A 19,174-nucleotide genomic window follows, 5' to 3' on the forward strand; every position below is an offset into this window, starting at 1 on the left:
CCCTGTTGTGGGCCGTAAATTGAGTATGACCTGCCTAAGACTGAAGTGCATTTTGAGCAATGTGCTTCCTTGACCTTAATTAGGATTAATATTGCTGAGTCAACACTCATTTATATGAATGGGGTGCATAACATAACACCTCCAAGTATAACACAGTATAATTTAACAAAATGATACTTTAAGAAACTTTATGAAAGTAGGACTAATTGCTAATTAGATTGCATTTGTTTTAACCATTTTTTGGAACTGACAAATTGATAGATCCCTTAATGAGTGCCTGGTCTCCTAACCAACGTAGAAATAATGTGGAATGTCTCCCAGTTTGATAATGTAAACTTTGGTTACACATCCCATTTTCCACAATATAAAATAGTTAAAGAAAACTTTACAGGGTACACACTGTTTAAAAAAGGATAATGAGGAAAGAAGGTCCTGAGTCATGCTGTTTAAACTGTTGTAAACCCACAATACATTTTATATCAGCAAGTATATATAAATATATATAGTATTTTTTTTTTCTGGTAATTGGTTGTCTGTTTGCAATTAAATAAATAAAAAATGGCCAAAAAGAGACACAAAAAGACTACAAAGAAATGCAGAGGAGCTGCAGAAAGACACAAAATAACTACAAAAATGGGGAAAACAACCACACAAATGACTACAAACAGGACACAAAACAACCACAAGGAGACACAAATGACAACAAAGAGACACAATACAACCAAAATGAGACACAAATGACAACAAGAGATACAGACAACCAAAGAGACACAAATGATGTCAAAAAAGACACAAAACAACCACAAGAAGACACAAAGGACTACAAAAAAAAAAAAAACCACAAAGAGACACAAACGACTACAAAAGACTACAAAAAAAACAACCACAAGGAGACACAAAAGACTACAGAGACACAAATTATGTCAAAAAATACACAGAACAACCCACAAGAAGACACAAATGACTACAAAAGACTACAAAAAAGACACAAAACAACCACAAAGAGACACAAATGACTACAAAAGTCTACAAAAAGAAACAAAACAATTACAAAGAGACATAAAAGACTACAAAGAGATACAAATGACTACAAAAAAGACACAAAACAACAACAAAGAGACAAATGACTACGAAAAAGACACAAAACAACCACAAGGAGACACAAATGACTACAAAAGACTACAAAAAAGACACAAAACAACCACAATGACACACTAATGACTACAAAAAAGACACAAAACAACCACAAGGAGACGCAAATGACTACAAAAGTCTACAAAAAGAAACAAAACAACCACAAAGAGACATAAAAGACTACAAAGAGATACAAAGGACTACAAAAAAGACACAAAACAACAACAAAGAGACACAAATGACTACGAAAAAGACACAAGACAACCACAAAGAGACACAAATGACAATGAAAAAGGCACAAAACAACCACAAGGAGACACAAATGACTACCAAAAAGACACAAAACAACAACTAAGAGACACAAAAGACTACAAAGAGACACAAATGACTACAAAAAAGACACAAAACAACAACTAAGAGACACAAAAGACTACAAAGAGACACAAATGACTACGAAAAAGACACAACCACAAGGAGATACAGGTTGAACCTATAAAGTGACAACTGAGCACAACAAATAACAGTGACGTTATTAACCTAATGCATCTATTGTCCTCTATAATAAGTTGACCTATCCTATCCTATACCACTGTATTATCTACCTCCTATGGTGTTATTAATATGTCCCCATATTGTCCCACAGTGAGTGGTGTTTACCCTCCAATATTTTAAAGTGTCCAGTTGTAATTTAGTGAGAGAGTTCTGCTCTGTAGGAGCTGATAGGGAGCTCTGACTCTGACTTCCTGCCAACAGCTATAATTAGACACTATATTATGGGAATCTACGAGGTTTCAAGGTGCTTATCTTCATTTTAGCCCCTGGGGAGCACAGTGGAAAGAAAAAAAAACCAGTCACCAATACACAGGGCCGACCTGCCTCAGCAGCCACTTCTTTTGCACCAGTCAGCGATCCAGCCAGAGCTGGAGGAGGTGTGGGGTGGAAACGGGGGTAATAGGGGTGATGGGGGATACGGTTGCTATTGGAGATCTTGCCTGCATCACGTCATGTGTTGGGGGGGAGGAGGGGGGAGGGGGAGAGCTCCGGTGTGTGTGTGTTTGAGAGGAGAGAGAGAGGGAGAGATAGATAGAGCGGGGAGGGGGAGGAGAGGAGAGGGAAGGAGGAGGGCATTAAGGAAGAAGGCAGGGAGTATCAATGACATCAACCAGCAGTATCTGAGGCCGCTCGACCGGCAATGCTCTCCCGACAAAAGGGCTGAGGAGCAGCCGTGACCCGCTGCGTTCCCGAGAGGTCGGTCGACAGTCAGGACGGTGTTGGTGTCGGTGCTGCTGGAGGTGTTGGTGGTGCTGTCGGAGGTGGAGGGGGGGAAACACCGGCGATGTGTGCATGCATCCCCCACAAAGGCAGACCTTTCTGTGAGTGGAGCTCCGCTGCCACTGGATTACATTTATCCTTGCTGTTTCCGAGGAAGCTTCCAGCTGCAAATCCACCCACATGAATCTACCAGACAGTAAAGAAGACGGAGCACTTCCTACCAAGGTAACCAGCATCCTCCATGCTTTATACACTGTTTAATGTTTGCAGCCGTGCACCCCACCCAGCCGGGTTATTCTCACTTGTCGAATAGCCTTTTGGAAACTAATGAGGTAAGTGTATCTGCCCGCCGGGGTGAAATTTCACCGTTTAGCCTGTCTCCGGGGCCGGGAGTCTTTCTGTGCGTTTTTTTTAAAATTTATTTCTATCATCTCAGCATCACTTGAGACTTTAGGTGAGAATCAGACCGCGGGGTTTGTGCAGAGCAGGCTGGTTGGCAACAGTGAGCGCGTCCCCCTTCACCCCCTCCTTATTGTTGGCTGGGCAGCATGAGGGACCGGGGCACACTGGCAAAGCCTTTGTTCCTCATCCACTCTCATTTAAAGTGCTTTTTCTGATGGCCCTTTAAAGCACTCTCCAGGTGTAAAGAGTGGTGTTAAGTGCATTTTTTTAAGTCTGGAAAACAGGCAAGAATAAAGATAATAACATTACAGAACAAAACCCCTCGTGAGAAATAAATAGAGCACCTGCATCCTATGGATTTGTGAAGCAGAGAGGAAGCTGTGACTCCTGTTAGTGATCCTTCAAAGATGCCACAGCAAAGATTATGATAATGCAATGCTTAACACTTCTGAGGAGCTCTATCACAGGCATATTAATAATCCAAATGGTTTATTATTCTAATATTAGTGTGATTTTTTGGTGTCTGGTATGAAAGGCACCAGGTGGCCAGGCGGATGGACTTATTTAACAAGACTGTTTTCTAGACAATAGAGTGGCTGCTGCATCTGCTACTCCCGAGCATTACTTAAAACAAGCCCATCTGCACATATAGGCAGTGTTTTGTAGTCCACAGACCTTTCATATGTCTATAATTATACGCAGTAGGATTTGCAGTTAAAGCAGCCACTCACGCGTACAGGCAGAGTGTAATTTAATGATACATCGATTCATCCTGACACATTTTCCGAGGGCTATTGCTTGTTTGGGATTTAATCATGTACACTCCAAATGCCTGTTTAGGTTTTTCTGTATTTCCGCTGCGTGGCCTGTGTAAACTGGAAAATCGCACTGTCGTGGTGAATCCGAGGGAGGTCTTCCTGCTCACACACAGATGGGGAATTTTCCCTGGGGGCGCCGTGCGTTTGCTGGTTATCGTTCCAGACCATTTCCACCTCCCTAATTATTTTTAATCAGTCATTTTTACACATGGGTTCCTCTCTTCAGGACTTAACATTTTACCCTCCTCCTGTCTTTTCACCTTCCTTCTCCTGCCTGACAGAGGAGTATGCAAGGCACCCCACCTTCATGAGAGGACCAGGGATCTACATATTTGCTCTACTTTGACAGGGAAAAGTCATTATGTGGAAGCAGAGTAATTCAACTGGCAGATTTCACTGTCTGTCGCCGTCTCTGGGAAGCAGATCAAATACGCTCCTCCATGAGCCAAGAGATGCTCGGCCCCACAGGTATTCATCTGTTAGGAGCAGTAGCTTATGAAATCAGTGATGGCATGTTCTCCCTTAAATAGCTTTTCACAGGGTTCAACCATGGGCCTCAACGGTTTCCTGCTTCTTCCAAGCAGATAGCACTGTAAGATCCATCCAGACTTGAATATGCCGGATGACGTGCGCTCCCAGTGGAGCAGCTCTGGTTCCACGTCAAAGGCCTCATTGAAGTCTTATTTCCAGATTCTCGCAGCGGCATTACCCTTAACTACTCCGCTCTCTTGCTTCCCTCCCTCGTGTTACGTGTCGTGCCTGTCCGTGGGTTTTTGTCAGAATCTCTGTGTACACTCTCCATTAGCTTTGTTGCACCAGTCAGCTGGAGAGGAGACTTTGATGCTGGGAGCGTAGCCACCTGTATTACACGCAGACAGAAACTTTGTTGTTGTCTAGGCATTGATATTAATTGACCTTTTCAAAGCCTTCCAAACAGTGAGCTTTTGTCTGCTCCGCTTCGCTCCTTGTTTATTCAGGGGCTGCAGAAGACAATGCATACAGCATGCAGAATGAACCCATTAGGGCTGGGCAATATGGTCCATATTATTATAACAATATTAAGAAAAACACTGGCTCTGATATTCAAATATATATTTTGTGATAACTTGACAGTTTTAATCCAAATTTAGTTAGTTAGTGGTAATTTATTTTGGTCCTTGTTAACAAATTCCCAAAAGGAATGCTCATAATAAAGAATAAATAACATCAAGGCATTAAAAAATAACAAATATAGACTAAAAAGATGTTGTCTGAACCTTAATGTTATTATACCTACCCCTTCTACTCAGCATATTCCTATAACTAACTCATTTCCTACTGGTGTTCATGCACAGCCCATTTAAAATATGTCAAATCAAGTCAGTTTTATTCACGTTACCCAGAATCATGACAGGGCCTTACTTCCTGCACAGCATGTACTGTAATACCCTCCATCCTTAGACCCTTAATTTGGATCAGGAACCCCCCCCCCCCCCCCCCCTTATAAGACAAACAAACAAACACACCACTTAATCTTCAGGAAGTAGCAACACACTATTCAGAATTCGCAATGAAACAATAAGGTTTATTTATTAATTTAATCTTTGTTTTAACCAGGGAGTCCCTTGAGAAACATTATCTCTAGTATAGGGCAACAAATCAGCATGATCGTTTCTAGACTTTCTGTGGATTCGTATTATGATACATGATTCTTATGCTTTATTGTTTTACAAAATTCTGGAGGCCAATTGAATAATTCTGAGCATATTTTATTTAGGACAGTTAGAAAGGAGGTTTTTAAGCTCTTGTGAACAGTTTTCTTCACAGTTCGTTGCACTGAACATCACTCTGATTAATTTATGTGTGAACATACATGCATTATCTATATAATAATGTGTGATGTTGATTAAATACTCCTGTATTGATTTCAACCAAATAGACTAGTTTTAATGTCTGATTTTGTGCCACACTTAAAAGGTGACGTCACCAATTTCAAAGATAGATTGTTAATATATAAAGTCAACACCCAAACAATTGCACCCTCCCATCATGTGCCAGGTTGCCGTCCCTCTTGCTCTCACTGCTTTTCTCCTTATACATCCACGACCTTTGCCCTGTCTTGTGCATGAGCATGAACGCCCCTTGTTGCTGATTGGTTGGAATAGTGTTGTGTGGCTCAGTCCGAGCTGCTTTGGTTGTTTCCCATTTGCAGAGGCTGTGTGAATGCTGGATTTTTTTTACACAGAAGGGACAGCTAGTGGACAGTGAGGAGGTATTCACTGAATTTGACAAATAGTGTTTTGGATTAGATTCACTGAACATACCTAGAGCTGAGCAATATATAGATTTATATCAATATTGTGATGTGAAACATGATGTTGTAGATTTTGGATATCGTAATATCAAATGTCTTTTGCTGGTTTTGAAGGCTGCATTGCAGTAGAGTAATTTTCTGACCTTACCAGACTGTTCTTGCTGTTCTAATATTTGTCTTTACTCTCTTAGTCATTATATCCAAGTTACTGGTGACTGTTTATCAAAAATGTCGTTGTGCAAATATTTTGCAAAAGCAACTATAGTCAACCCTACAATATTGTTACAATATTGATATTGAGGTATTCTCTCATTGTGACATTTGATTTCCTCTATATGACCCAGGCCTAACTGCACTTTAATAATCGCATTTAATGATAAAAACTCATAAGTTGGGCGGCAGTAGCTCAGTCCTTAGGGACTTGGGTTGGGAACCAGAGGGTCGCCAGTTCAAATCCCCTTCCAGACCAAATATGGAGCGTGGACTGGTAGCTGGAGACATGCCAAAACCCCCATGGGCAGTCCCCTCACTCTGACATCTGCCCATTTAATGCATGTATAGGTCTTGTTTGTGCATGAGTGTGTATTTCGGGCCTGTGTGTATATGACAACGGAGTGAAAAAATTGAATTTCCCCTTGGGGGCTAGTAAAGTATACATATATAATTAAAAAAATATTAAGTACTTACAACAGATACTGAATGTGTGTGTCATAATTATCCATTAAAACTTTGTACATAAGAGTGTAAACCAAAAACAAATTCATTCACAACTTTTTTTTTACCATTGAATCCCAATTTGTTCAACACAGATAATGTAAAAAAGAATTTTGTAAAAAATATTATAAGAAATCTAAATCAGTAAATGATCAGTCAGTTTCACAACAACATGGATCAACAAAAAATTATGTACATATTGATTTAAGAAATATCATCCCCTGACCGAACACCCGTGTTTGTTTAGGGGAACAGTGCTGTGTTCACATGGAATCAGGCAGATGGTAGGATGGTAGACCGCAGAATCAAAACACCTTCTGGATGGCACAGGGAAACAAACAGTCCGACAGAATGGCAGGACGGTAAAAAGAAACATGCATGACAGTATTATGCAATGGGGATGTTGTGTTTACAAAGAATGGGATTAAATGTATTAAATCAAATTATTTCGTGTTTATATTTGATGTAATTTTTCTAGCAACTGTCTACGGCCGTCTACCATTACCATTTCCGGTATTCTCTACAGGCCTCACCTAATTTTTTGTTCCGCCCTCATCCACTAAAATTATAACCGCCTTGCTGTCTATTGTCCTCCTGATTCCACATGAACGCAGCACAAGTCGGCCTTCCTTCAGCCTAATTTTGCCTGGTTAGATGTCCTCAGCTGCAGGTGAACTATGCAGGCAGGTCATTTATATTTCCATTTAAATATATAACTAAAAGTGATGGAAACTCCGCGATAACCTTGTTTTGCAAAGGCCAATCTGAGTCTGTTGACTCTCTCCAAAGCGAGCCAGACCCATAATTAACCAGGAGGTCATTTGCAATTATGCGTGTGCGTGTGTGTCCATCGTGTGTCTGCGTCTCCGTGTGTGCATATGAGTGAAGGCAAAGAGATAGGTTGTGACTTGACTGATGCCCTTCTCCAGATGAATCAGAGATTCTGATGTGTCAGCAGGGATGAATAATGCACACACACCCCCCACTACCTCTCTCCTCTTCTCTTCTCCACCTCTTGTCTTCAGTCGTTCGCCTCTCTTTTCATCACAACTGCCACATCTGAAGACATCTTCACCTTCCTTCTCACCCCTCCCCCCTCCTCCTCTTCTCCCTTATGCAAAAGAGGACATCATTTCCTCGTTGCTGCTGCTGCTGCCTCGCTGTCCTCCGGTCAACCCTCCTCTCTTCTTCAACAGCTAACTCCTTCTCCTCCTGAATAAGATCTCACTGTTGTCTCCTCCTACTGAAGTTTTACAGAGTTTCCTTTGCAGACAAAGTTTCTGCACGTTGCATGACAAGCAACATGTTTTGTGAGCCTTTCATCCTGCTGACATTCGCACTGAAAATGGCTAAATGTGTTGATGTACACAGCTCATTATCCAATCATGAGGAGTGGGAAGTGCAGCCATTGACTCGGGTTGACAGTTACATCCCTGACTGACAGGAGTCATTAGGAGGGAAGGGCTGACTGACAAGATGGCTGACAAAGCGGAAGACAAACTGCCTAATCAGAACTTGGAGAAAGAGCGGGCCCCCTCTACTTTTGAAGTGTACAGTCAGCCGCCAATAAATGTTCAAACACCAGAATATTCTATGCACCTTGCCTCAAGCGCTTGACAAGTCCTCACGAGTATTTTCAACTCATGGAGTGAAAAACCCATCCTCACTGCGATGCATAGAGGGCTGGAGGAATTCATTTGGGCTGGATCGGTGCCAAAATATTTTGGAGATCTTGTGAGATATGAAATAAGAATTTTATCTGGATTTCCTTTATTCAGTGGGATGAAGCCGTATGAATGCTAATGTCGACAGTAAAACTTGTATCTCTGTGTCTGTCACGTAATACATTTTCTTATTATCTTATTATCAGTCCACGGCCATTACAGTATATCACTGTGTTATACGTTGTGTGCCAAAAGACAGCAGATGATGAGGTTATCTTAGGTTTCAAAGCCCTGTGTGTCAATCTGTCCCACTTTCTAGCCAAGCTAGTGCCGTAGCTGTAGCACAGGCTGGATAAAATAAAGAATATTACTACCATGATGTCACCTATTGGTTTGTGGAAGTTCTGAAGCCTCAATTCTGGCATTTTAGCATCGCCATCTTGTTTTTTAGGAGCCAGAGGTGGCCATATTTTGACAAGAGGGTGGAGCTGGGAAGGAGTGAGGTGTCTGCAGCCTGTCACTCAAAGCATCCACACCCTTAATCATGTACAACTTTAAATCTTAATAAAATGTAAACAGGTGATTTATATAAAAGTTAACCTCCTGTACAGTTCTCATGAATGTTGAAATTAGCAATAGAGATCCAAACTGTTTTTGTACCAGGCTGTAAACGTGTTTATTTCCACTGTAAAGTCGGACATTTTCGTCTTAGGGGAGCCACTCACTTAGAGCCAGCCTCAAGTGGCCGTTTGAGGAACTACAGTTTTTGACACTTCGGTGATGGCTTCATTTTTCAGCCCTGGAGGTTGCTGCTTGGGCTGTAGGGGTGGCAATGTTGGATAGTTGTTGGCCTATTGGATTGATTGCCATTAATTTTTTTAAGGGACATGTATGTCTCCCTCAGGGCCCCTTAACATTTCATCTTCCATCACCAGTAGGTGATGTGTTGATTTTTAACATGGGGATGCCCTCCTATTTTTGATTTGGTGTTAAATATTTTATTTTTGTTACCCTTTGGTTAAGATTCGTTTGGGTAGGTTTGCTCAAAGGATGTTCTGTGCTTTGTCTCGTAGTGGCGCATAACATGGCCACTTTTAATAATTGCACAGTATCTGAACGTATGATGGCACATACCGGTATTAAACTGAACTTGGGAAGAATGAAGAATGAGGTGTTTACATAGAATTCTCAAAACGTTATTGGTTATACGTCTGGATCTGGATAGGAGAGTATCTGGGTCTAGACTGGGGGCATGGGGAGGAATTGTAGGTTAACAAGGGGGACATCAGCACATTAGCATTGCCATTGTGAGCTAATTGTAAGCTAATTTTGAGCTGATGTTAATGTGTAGCTCAAAGCCTTGGTGTACCTATAATAACAGAGCTGCTAACAGTTCCATTATGTCATACAGGAGCTGAAGCTTTACCACGGCAGGTTCCAAAAATATTTTAAATGTCATAATTTGTGATTATAATTTCATACTAATTATTGTAATACTAGGTGCTGAGAAACACAAACAACCAACAGGTCCGCCATTGTTGTGAGGTCGTCTGTTCTGCACAACATGGTTAGGTGATGCCTTTATTGGCAGACAATGGGCCCCTGGGTACAGATATGCAAAAGGTGCCCCCACCTCTCTGGCATAGGAGCAAGACACACACACATTTTATAGCTGTATAGTCCCTTTCTGTCTCATTGTTTTGTTTCTCTTGTATCTATTTGTAATAGTTTTATGTCTCTTTGAGGTAATTTAGTGTCTATTTTGTCTCTCTGCAGTCCCTTTGCATCTCTTTGTGGTCATTTTAAATCTCTTCCTGGTCAGCATGTGCTGATTTGAGTGACATTTTGCAGGTTAGGGCCAGAGTTCCCCACTTACACTTTGGGCCTCTGGCCTTGTGTCCGGTAGACCCATTCAGTAATCCTTCCACTGTGGTATAAAAGCTCAGAAAAACTGACCTTGTTTAAAAAAATTTACGTCCCTTTTACACAAATTAAATGCAAGAAAAAAACATCCCTGGTGTGTAAAGACCTTTAGCCTTGTTCTGAGTAATTGTGCATGACAGTGGAGTTAACATTTCCTAAAAAACAGACCTTCTGCTTGTGCCGCCTATCCAAACCAAGTGTGCCCTGTTGTAGTCGGCTCAATAGCTCCAAGAAAAGAAAAGGTTTTGGCACGCCTCCATATGCCAGTTAGTGAAAGAGCATCTTTATTGCATCAGTGAAACAGCTCTGTTTTACTAAAAGATCTTTACCATGCTGGATGGGAAAGGGACAACGTCCAGGAAACTTACGGCTCTGTTCCATCATCACAGCTCACAGACAGAAAACTTAAAAGCTTGAGATTGGACTCTTTCATTCTGCAGACTGTGATATGTTTGTGTATGTGTGTAGGTGGAGGTGGTGGTAGTGGCGACTGGTTGACATGTCTCTTGAATGCAGCCCCATATTTGTTTGTGGCATTTCATGATTACTCTGTCTCCACGGCGCTGAAGGATGCCAGGTTGGATGAGGTATTTGTTTGACGGAGGTGAGAGTAATGGCTAGTCGTTGTTGGAAAGCATCCGTGCACAAGTCTGTTACCGTTGACAAGCATTTCATCTCTTCACTTACCGAGACACGCTCTCCGTCTGATTCCAGCAATGAGACAGAGGACGAATGCAGTTTTTCTACCCCATTACTCCGGTTTTCAATTCTATTCACAACTTTATCGTCCCTCAAGGAGAAATTCATTTGGCGTCACAAATCTCATCTCCATCAGGAAGCCATGCAATGGCTGGTTAGTGACAGAACTGCTAAGGCCGGCCGCCTGTGAAGCACCTAAATAGGATTTGTTCACCAGCACACGCAGCCTCAGAAATCAGCTCAACTTCTATTCAGCAGTAAATTCTTTACAGTAATGATCATGTCAGTCATCTTTTCGGCCACATTTTTTATGCTCTGAATCAATCCATACTAACACCATATAAACAGTGAGCGGCGTGAAATGTATGTTAATGCTCTATAGATGATCTCAGTGTTTTTTTCAGAACAGTGTTGCAGTTGTGAGATAATGAGCTCTCAGCGGACGACATATCATGTGACCAAGCCAGACAGGTGATACCATGGCAGCACAAATACACAGGAGAGAATTGGATCATGGGCAAACACAACAGGGTGTCTCCAGAAAATTAATAAGCACTTCCCAAAGGAGCTGGAGATAGTTTACATGAGCAAAGAATGGATAAAGGGTTGCTTCAAGATTGCAGCACACGAGAGGGGGAACAGCAAACGTGCAGCGGAGATCAGTCAAAGCTTTGCAGTGCTGCGCCTGGTGTGTGTTGGTATGTCTTGTTGTTCATTCTATAAATCAATAAAAGGATGAATCCATTTGAAGTCCATTTACGGAGCTTACGACATCCCCATTGGATGATTCTATGTGAATGATCAATCAATGTGCAGTTATTAAAACAGAGCACCATGCTCCTCAAGGCTACTGTTATCACTCTCAAGACGAGCTTATCAACAAGCCCCGAAATCTGCTTTACACCGCCCGACTTTGTCTCCTGACTGATGTGTGGGTTTTGCTAAACAGCTGAAACAGGGCGGGGGAAAAATGGCTGGCATGTCTCATTAATGAAGTGCAATTGAAATATGATGATGGCCCGGGATGATGACAATGACATCCGGGAAGATGAAGGTGTTCTCTGTTGTCACGGAGCCTTAGTCCTGCTCCAGGAGAAGCTCACTAATTGGCTGCGGTGTGTCGTGGCTGGCAAGACACACCACTCTTTTTGCGTGTGTGTGTGTGTGTGCAATGCTCCATGGAATTTTAATCATTCATTTTATTAAGGAATGATGGTGAATCTTTGGGGGACTGACAGCCACACGTGAATATAGATAGATAGATAGATAGATAGATAGACTGTACAAACCAGTGTTTCCCACTTCCGTGCCTTAAGCAATGCAAACATAACAAAAGTGATAATTCATACATTAATTTCCTGACAGTGTTTAGAAATCATGGAAAGAAGCAAACATGTGGCACCGGCCCTGTAATCGTATAATTTACACAAAGCCTCTCCTCTCCCATGTCAGAGCTGTTTAACAATTAGGGATGTACATGCAAGTGCATAACTATGTGGACATCAGTATGGATATACAGTTCCCTCTCCCGCTAGGATAAGAGTCTGTGCCAGCCTCAGATATGCTAATTGGACAGTGAGTTGACAAGGACTCAACCATCAGCCTGCGTAATGAGCCGCTGCACACAAGATCGGCTGCCTCTGAAGAGCCGAGCAACAGGGAGAGAGAGGTTGCCGAGAGAGAAATCACCAAATATGTTTTTTGGGGAGCGTTTGCGAGCTCTGTGTCGTTGTTAGCGTCGCGTAGGTGTCTGCACGTGGACACGCAGCTGTTGTCAGGTGGAAACCTTCAGCTGTCAGGTGAAAGTGTTATCTGCAAAATGTCAATTTTTTTTTTTTTTTTTTTTTTTCATGAAGGAAAAAAACCCATCCAGCTGGATGACATTGCATTCTTGGCATTATCCTAAGGGGTTTGAAAGAGGTTTATGAGCCTAAGGGGTTGAAAAATTGACTCAGCTCATGGAGGAGCAAGTAATCCTTCAAGTTATTTCAAAGCGTGAAAATTGTGGAAATCGAAGCTGTGAGGTTTTCAACCAACAGTGTGACGCATAGCTCCCCTTTTTCAACCAAATTTGGGACATGTTAAAGCATATAGATTGTGAATTCACACTCTTACATACCCTCACTTTCTCAACCATGTTAAAAATACATTAATATTAGCCTATAGATAACATTCAGCTGTTAATGCAGCTAAGAATACGCTCCATTTAAGCCTGTGGTTTTCAAAGCAATATCTTTAAAGATGTATTTTCCTTTTTTCAAAATTGTTTTTACATTAAGTCTAAATGACATTTTGTTAAGGTGAGCATAAGCAGATGGCGGGTGAAAGCAGCACCTTAGAAAAAAGGCATGGGCTTCATTTCAACACGGGAGGACACATGAAATGGAGGGTTTGGAGGTTCTCTGCCAGAAAATTTTTAATGTCAAACACCCAATTTCCTGATTTTGGTGAATATTTATGCACCAATTTGTGCATTTCCTGTATCAATTTACGTTCGTAGTGTCTTTTAATTTTGTCCAGATAAAAGTCCTCTGCTACTTTCATGTTTTTATTGGTGGAAAGAAATGCACAAGTTCTAAATACTGAGAGGATCGTGTCCCCTGTGACCCCTTGAAATTTATGCTTGAGCCTCAGAAAACAGGTGGCGCTACATTAGAGATTAATTAAAGGTTCATTAGTAGCCTAAATAATGGTTAAACCTATGTACTGTAAATAAAAACTGTAAATTAAATTTAAATGAGCACTGTTTTACCTGATATTCTACAATGATATGTTTATGTTTAGCATATATGATTTACAAAATCTAATTTAAAGGGAATTTAAAGATTTACTGAAGCTGACTCTTCATCCTGGCAGCACTAACTGTGACTTTCACTTAGCCTATAAACACTTTCACTACCTTCCCTCTGTTCTGATCCCCTCTGATAATCTGCCCTATATGTACTTTTATACCATTTGGTAATACATTCCCTGCTTAGCGGGAGCCACTCCATCTGTTGCTGGGCTCATCCGAGGCCAGTGCTTCCATTACTCGATGCCTCTTTCTAGCTGTGTCGGTTTGTTTGACCTTGGAGCCCCTTTAAGATGCGTGGGTGTACGTTTGCCGCACTATTGTTGGGCTGCGGCAGCTTTGCTACGTCCTAGACACGCAGAGATTGAGGTCAAAGGGAAACTTAGTTTGGTTATTTTTGCACATTAGGACCGGGGAGGGAGATGCTGTCAGTCACGCTTCTCTCTCCGCCCCTCCCTTTGATCCTCAATCACGAATCCGTGTGTTGTCTTGGCTGTGAAATTGTGATGAACAAAGACTGAGGCACATCCGTAAAGTTTTAATGGGAAACAGTGATCCAACAACTGAAATGGTCAGGAATAATGCTGGTGTGTAATTGATGTCCTGATGTTGTGAAGTGTGGAAGGCTGATAGCTTCTTCACTTCTTGCCATGACTGGACAGAAGGGTCCGACAGAGGGGATGCTGCTGTAATTGTGGCTAAAATGAAGGAAATCAAGGTTTTAAGCTGAGAAAATGGAGCCCTCTTAAATCAGCAGAACTTCCTCATTCTGTTGTCTTTAAATGCTTAGTGCACATGTCCTCTACCCTGGTAGCTGCAGGTGATCAGTTAATTAAATTGTGGCCTCAAGCAAAACTCATGCTCCCTGCCAGAGAAAGCCACAGAGAGGATGTGGGCGGATACAATTTTTCAATTCTGTTTTCTCACGATCCCAAAGAAATCTATTTTTATGGTTCGGATATCATTATTTCATGATAATAATAAGAAAATCATGCTGGTTTTCTGAAGATCACATAATAAAGTAAGTAATAAGTATGAAAGGAAACTTCCCATTGGGGACGTAGGGGACGTTAAAGACAGATTTGAAAGCACTCATACAAAGGACACACATTCCACCTGAATGCCTGAATGCCGACACACATTCTCATCAAAGAGGGAGACTGAAAATGTGCAATCAGAGATCTGCACAAAATGGAAATTGTAAATCCTCTACTGCAACAAATTATCAACACAAATAGACAGATCAGACGGGTCTTTCTATAGGCATCATGGGGGTTGGCAAGCCCACCCAGAGACAGTCGGTCTGTGGTCCTGGCACTGCAGGTGACCTTAATGTGTTCATCAGTGAGTGATTATCAGATTCAGAACATGCTAGATTATTGATAGATACAGTGGAGTGGAGAGTATGTGATGAATATGAGTATTAGAGTCAGTTTTCTAGTGGAGGGTATACACAGATATAAGGGTTAGCAGCTAAAGAGCAATTATTGTCTATTCATTACATTGTTCATTTGTGTTGATTTCTTAATAGCTGCTGTTGTTGTTTGTAAGAAATACAAATAAGGGCATCAGGGGAAGCTTGTGTAGTGCTTGTGTCTGTCCTCACTTACCTCAAACTGTGGCCTTTTACCCCGAGACTCAGAGGCGTAAATATAGACAGTGCAGGCAGTGCAATGGCACTGGGGCCCCCGGGGTGGAGGGGACCGTGGAGAGAGCGGGCCCTTGCTAGTGATTCAGATTGCCACCTTGGAAATACACCTGTGCTCTGAGATAAATAATACCAAAAAGAATATTATTTATTTAAAAATTTGCTATATATGTCTTCAAAAAGGCAAACCCATCTGTCATGGTTCTCTTTTTTTCTTTTTCTCTTTTAAAATGTGCCTTTTTCCTTAAGTATAAAATCTATAAATGTACTATAAAAGCTATTCAATTAAACGATTATTAATAATGATTACTCACTTTCTTTGATAATTTTGTCAGATATGCAATGATGATTGCTGGTTAATATGTATGTTGATTTTATCCGATGTCAAGTCTCTATTTGTATCAAGACAATTCATGCGCAATAGTGTGCATTGGGGCCCGTCATAATTTCCTTACGCCACTACCAAGACTGAAAGAAAAAATAAATATCAAATTAATTAATGTGGTGTTATTGTATTTTCCTTCTACTATTCCAAACATAAAAATTAAAACACATTTTTAAAAATGAATATATATTATTTTTCTGTGAAGTCAATAAAGCAAAAATAATTTAAAAAAATTATTCAATCTTTATTTGACCAGTTAAATCTCATTGGCAGTATTAATAAAACAACAGAAAATCAGAAACAACAACACAAAAGCAACCAACAAATAAGAGTCAGCTAAAAACAAACATTAATTTATGATTGATCCAAATGTCAAATTCATTATTAAGTATTTTCATAATCAATTAAGCTATTATTTTGGGGTCGGTGAATGATTTAGTGTGTAATTGGTAATTTCATAAATAACTTAGTTTTGTAATTAATAATTTAATGCGGCGAATTAAACATCTCAATTAACCACAGTTCACAGTGAGGCCTTAAAATGGCCTTTTTGACCATCAGCCAACTCCCCAAATTTTAACATTTAAGTGACGTGAATTAAAAAAAATAGCTATTTAATTAGTCAGATTAAATAATTACTGATAATGAGGATAAATGCTCGCATGAATAGCCGAAAGAATCGATAAATGAGTTCTCATTTCAGCAGTGTGCTCCTTGATTAGGAAGGCATAATGCATAATGACATAAATGGGCCTCCCTTCCTTACCTACAGGTGTGGTGTGAGCTGCTGTTTCCATGACTCATATTTGCTCTCAGCAGTGCGATTTGAAACTCCAGCGGCAACCTTGTTTACAGCTTCAGACCGGCGAAGAAAAGTGTTGCCTCGGCTTGGGAATGTTACTGCTATTTGTCAATAGTTCCCATGATAACACTGTTTGGATGTTTGTAGCATGGGGCAACCGTAGCCCTAATTTCAGCATCCTGCAGCAGCGTTAAGTCTGATAGAGATTCAGACACACCCGAGTCTCCAGATTCATTTATATTCAGGGCAAAGAATCGCAGCATTTGAGTGACAGGTGTGTTTTCTTGTTAGAGAGGAGCCTCAGATAGTTTATTTCCACTGCTAAAAATGTAACCAGGGCGGTGCAGCTCATGCCTGCAGTAAGCCGTGCTTCATCCTGTGCCTCTGATCCTCAATGTGTGTGCGTGTGTGTGTGTTTATGCATGTGTGTCTGTATATTTGTGTGTCTGTGGGCTGTGTGTTTAAGAGAGTGAGAAGGGACGTGTGAGAGAGTGAGTGCCAATCTCCCCCATGATGCTTTGCCATCTGCCATGTGTATGTGTGTGCATGGCCCTGTGGGTGTGCTTGCATTTTGTGTGTGTGTGTCCCACGCCTACAGGGTCCAGGGTCAGAGGAAATGTGAGGTAATCAGTCCCAGCCCCTCCTTGTGTCTGAATAGGACACGGCTCCGACTCCAAACTTTTCCTCTCTCCGTGCCGGCTCACAAAGCCATGCATAATTGATAAAGAGGTTATTTTTATGCTGAGAAAATGTAAGTGTGCGCCATAAGTTCAGAATCATTGGTAAAACTATAAAAGTGGACAAATGACAGTGGATAAAATCTTATTATTCAGCCTTAAAATGCTCTGTGCTGCACTGCTACAGACATTTTTTTTTTCCACCTCCCAACGTGTGCCTCTAAAATATAAATAAAAAAGTTTTCTGATCTTTTTTTTCTTTCTGCTGAACCGGGTCCCCCAAGCATCACAACACACTCGCAGCGCTGGATCCGAATTAAAGCTTAAAGAAACAAGAAGAACACGAGCTTCCTATCAGGTGTGCTATCTCACTGCTAGCGTGGTGCCGCAGGAAACAGATCTGGTTTTTCTATCGTGGCTCGTTGTCATGGAGACAGGCCTTGGGAGACCATCTCAACCCACTTGTGGTGAAAGGCATCATGGGTAAAGGGGGAGGGGGTGGGTGAGGTGAGAAAAACAAAACATGTCATCTTCCAAGGGACCCAGTGGAGCAGGGGGCAGGTTGGATGCCACCTAAACAGTGTTATTTCATCAGCCTGATGGAGCACAATAACCGGTGTACATTTCACCACCTGAGCTATGGTGTCATTATCGGCCTCCCCGCAATAAGTAGCGCATGTATCCCCATCAATCTATCTGTCTGGCTGACCATCTGTGTTGCCACGCTGAAAAGGTAATAAGACCAACCCCTGCTGCCTTCCCTCTGGATGCTGAGCCAGATGATCAGGGAGAGCAGGTTGTCATATCTGTGAGGGGGCTGTAGAGACTGTAGGTAGGCCTGAGTCATGAGAATATTCATGCTCACAATGCTCACACCTTTTGATTCTGCTTCTGCGACAAGCAAAGTGCACGGCCGCTCTCTATCTGGAGGGAGGAGCGTGGTTTGAAAGCGTTAAATGCCATTAGCACAAGCGAAGACGTGCCCAGACCGGCCTGGTCTGCTGCTGCGTCTGTGTATCGGTTTTGGCTGGCTCCCTCGACGTTCACAGCTGTAGGATGCTCTAAGCCCTTTTGTTTGAACTGTGTCAATGGACCAACAACAGCTGGAGCAGCCGGCGCAGGGCAGCTGTGGGGAGAGGAAGAGGATTTGGATACAAGCAGGGGTTAGAGTGTGCGTATAGAAAGGGAAGGAGATGAATGATAGGGTGCGGCGGAGGAGATGGCATCAAGAGAGGAGAGGTTAACAAGGGAGGTGAGGAAGAGAGAGGGAGGAAGGGAATGAAAGGAGATGGGAGAAGAGGAGATTTCAGGAATACGGCGACTAATACAGGAGTGAGACGAGGGTAAGATTAAGGATTAGGTGCAGGGTGAGCGACTATAGTGGAGGTAGAGCAGAGAGGGCTTTGTCAGCAGGTGAGAGACAACGGGGAGGGGTGGATAAACTGAGAATGATAGAACGGGTTAGATTGAGGTCACAGAGAGCTATAAAGGCCCTGGCAAATCCACCGCACAGGACAGAGGAAGCAGACACTGCAACATGCGAGCAGTACCTAATGTTTCAGCGGCCGTGTGGCTCCACGCAGAGCAGTCCTCCTAGTTAGATTAACGGTGGCAAATTGAGTTACCGTAAGAGGAGAATTTACTTAACATGCTGCCAATGGTGCTTGAATGAGCCCTGATCTGATTTTTCTTATCGCATTGTTCAATTGAAAAAGGGGACGCTGAAAGCTTTTCTATTCAACGTCTATTACGCAGCGCTTGATAAGGCGAGGGCAAAGCGGCGCGAAAACGAGCCCCGTATCAGATAGATGGCCATGTTTTCAGACAAGCTATTTTTAGTGAAGGAACTGGCAGACAGTAATGTGTTTGAGCAGGTCATTAGCTCAATAAGTGGTTGGAGGAGTCTTTGAATATGTAACTCACCAGAAATGCCTCTTTCATTTAGTAAAGGC

At 41.9% G+C, this 19,174-nt stretch overlaps 1 protein-coding gene across 10 annotated transcripts in view; it reads left to right on the forward strand.

Moving 5' to 3' along the window:
* The first annotated feature begins 2,288 nt into the window (after window positions 1-2,288).
* Window positions 2,289-19,174, forward strand: part of ptprsb (protein tyrosine phosphatase receptor type Sb) — a 109,046-nt gene continuing 92,160 nt past the window's right edge. For all 10 annotated transcript variants that reach the window (XM_033650624.2, XM_078173239.1, XM_078173240.1 and 7 more), the window contains exon 1: window positions 2,289-2,631. The gene's annotated coding sequence lies outside the window, so the exon portion shown is untranslated. The remainder of the gene's footprint in view (window positions 2,632-19,174) is intronic.

This window comes from Epinephelus lanceolatus, chromosome 12 (assembly GCF_041903045.1).
Source record: "Epinephelus lanceolatus isolate andai-2023 chromosome 12, ASM4190304v1, whole genome shotgun sequence".
In the NCBI taxonomy this organism is placed as follows: domain Eukaryota; kingdom Metazoa; phylum Chordata; class Actinopteri; order Perciformes; family Serranidae; genus Epinephelus; species Epinephelus lanceolatus.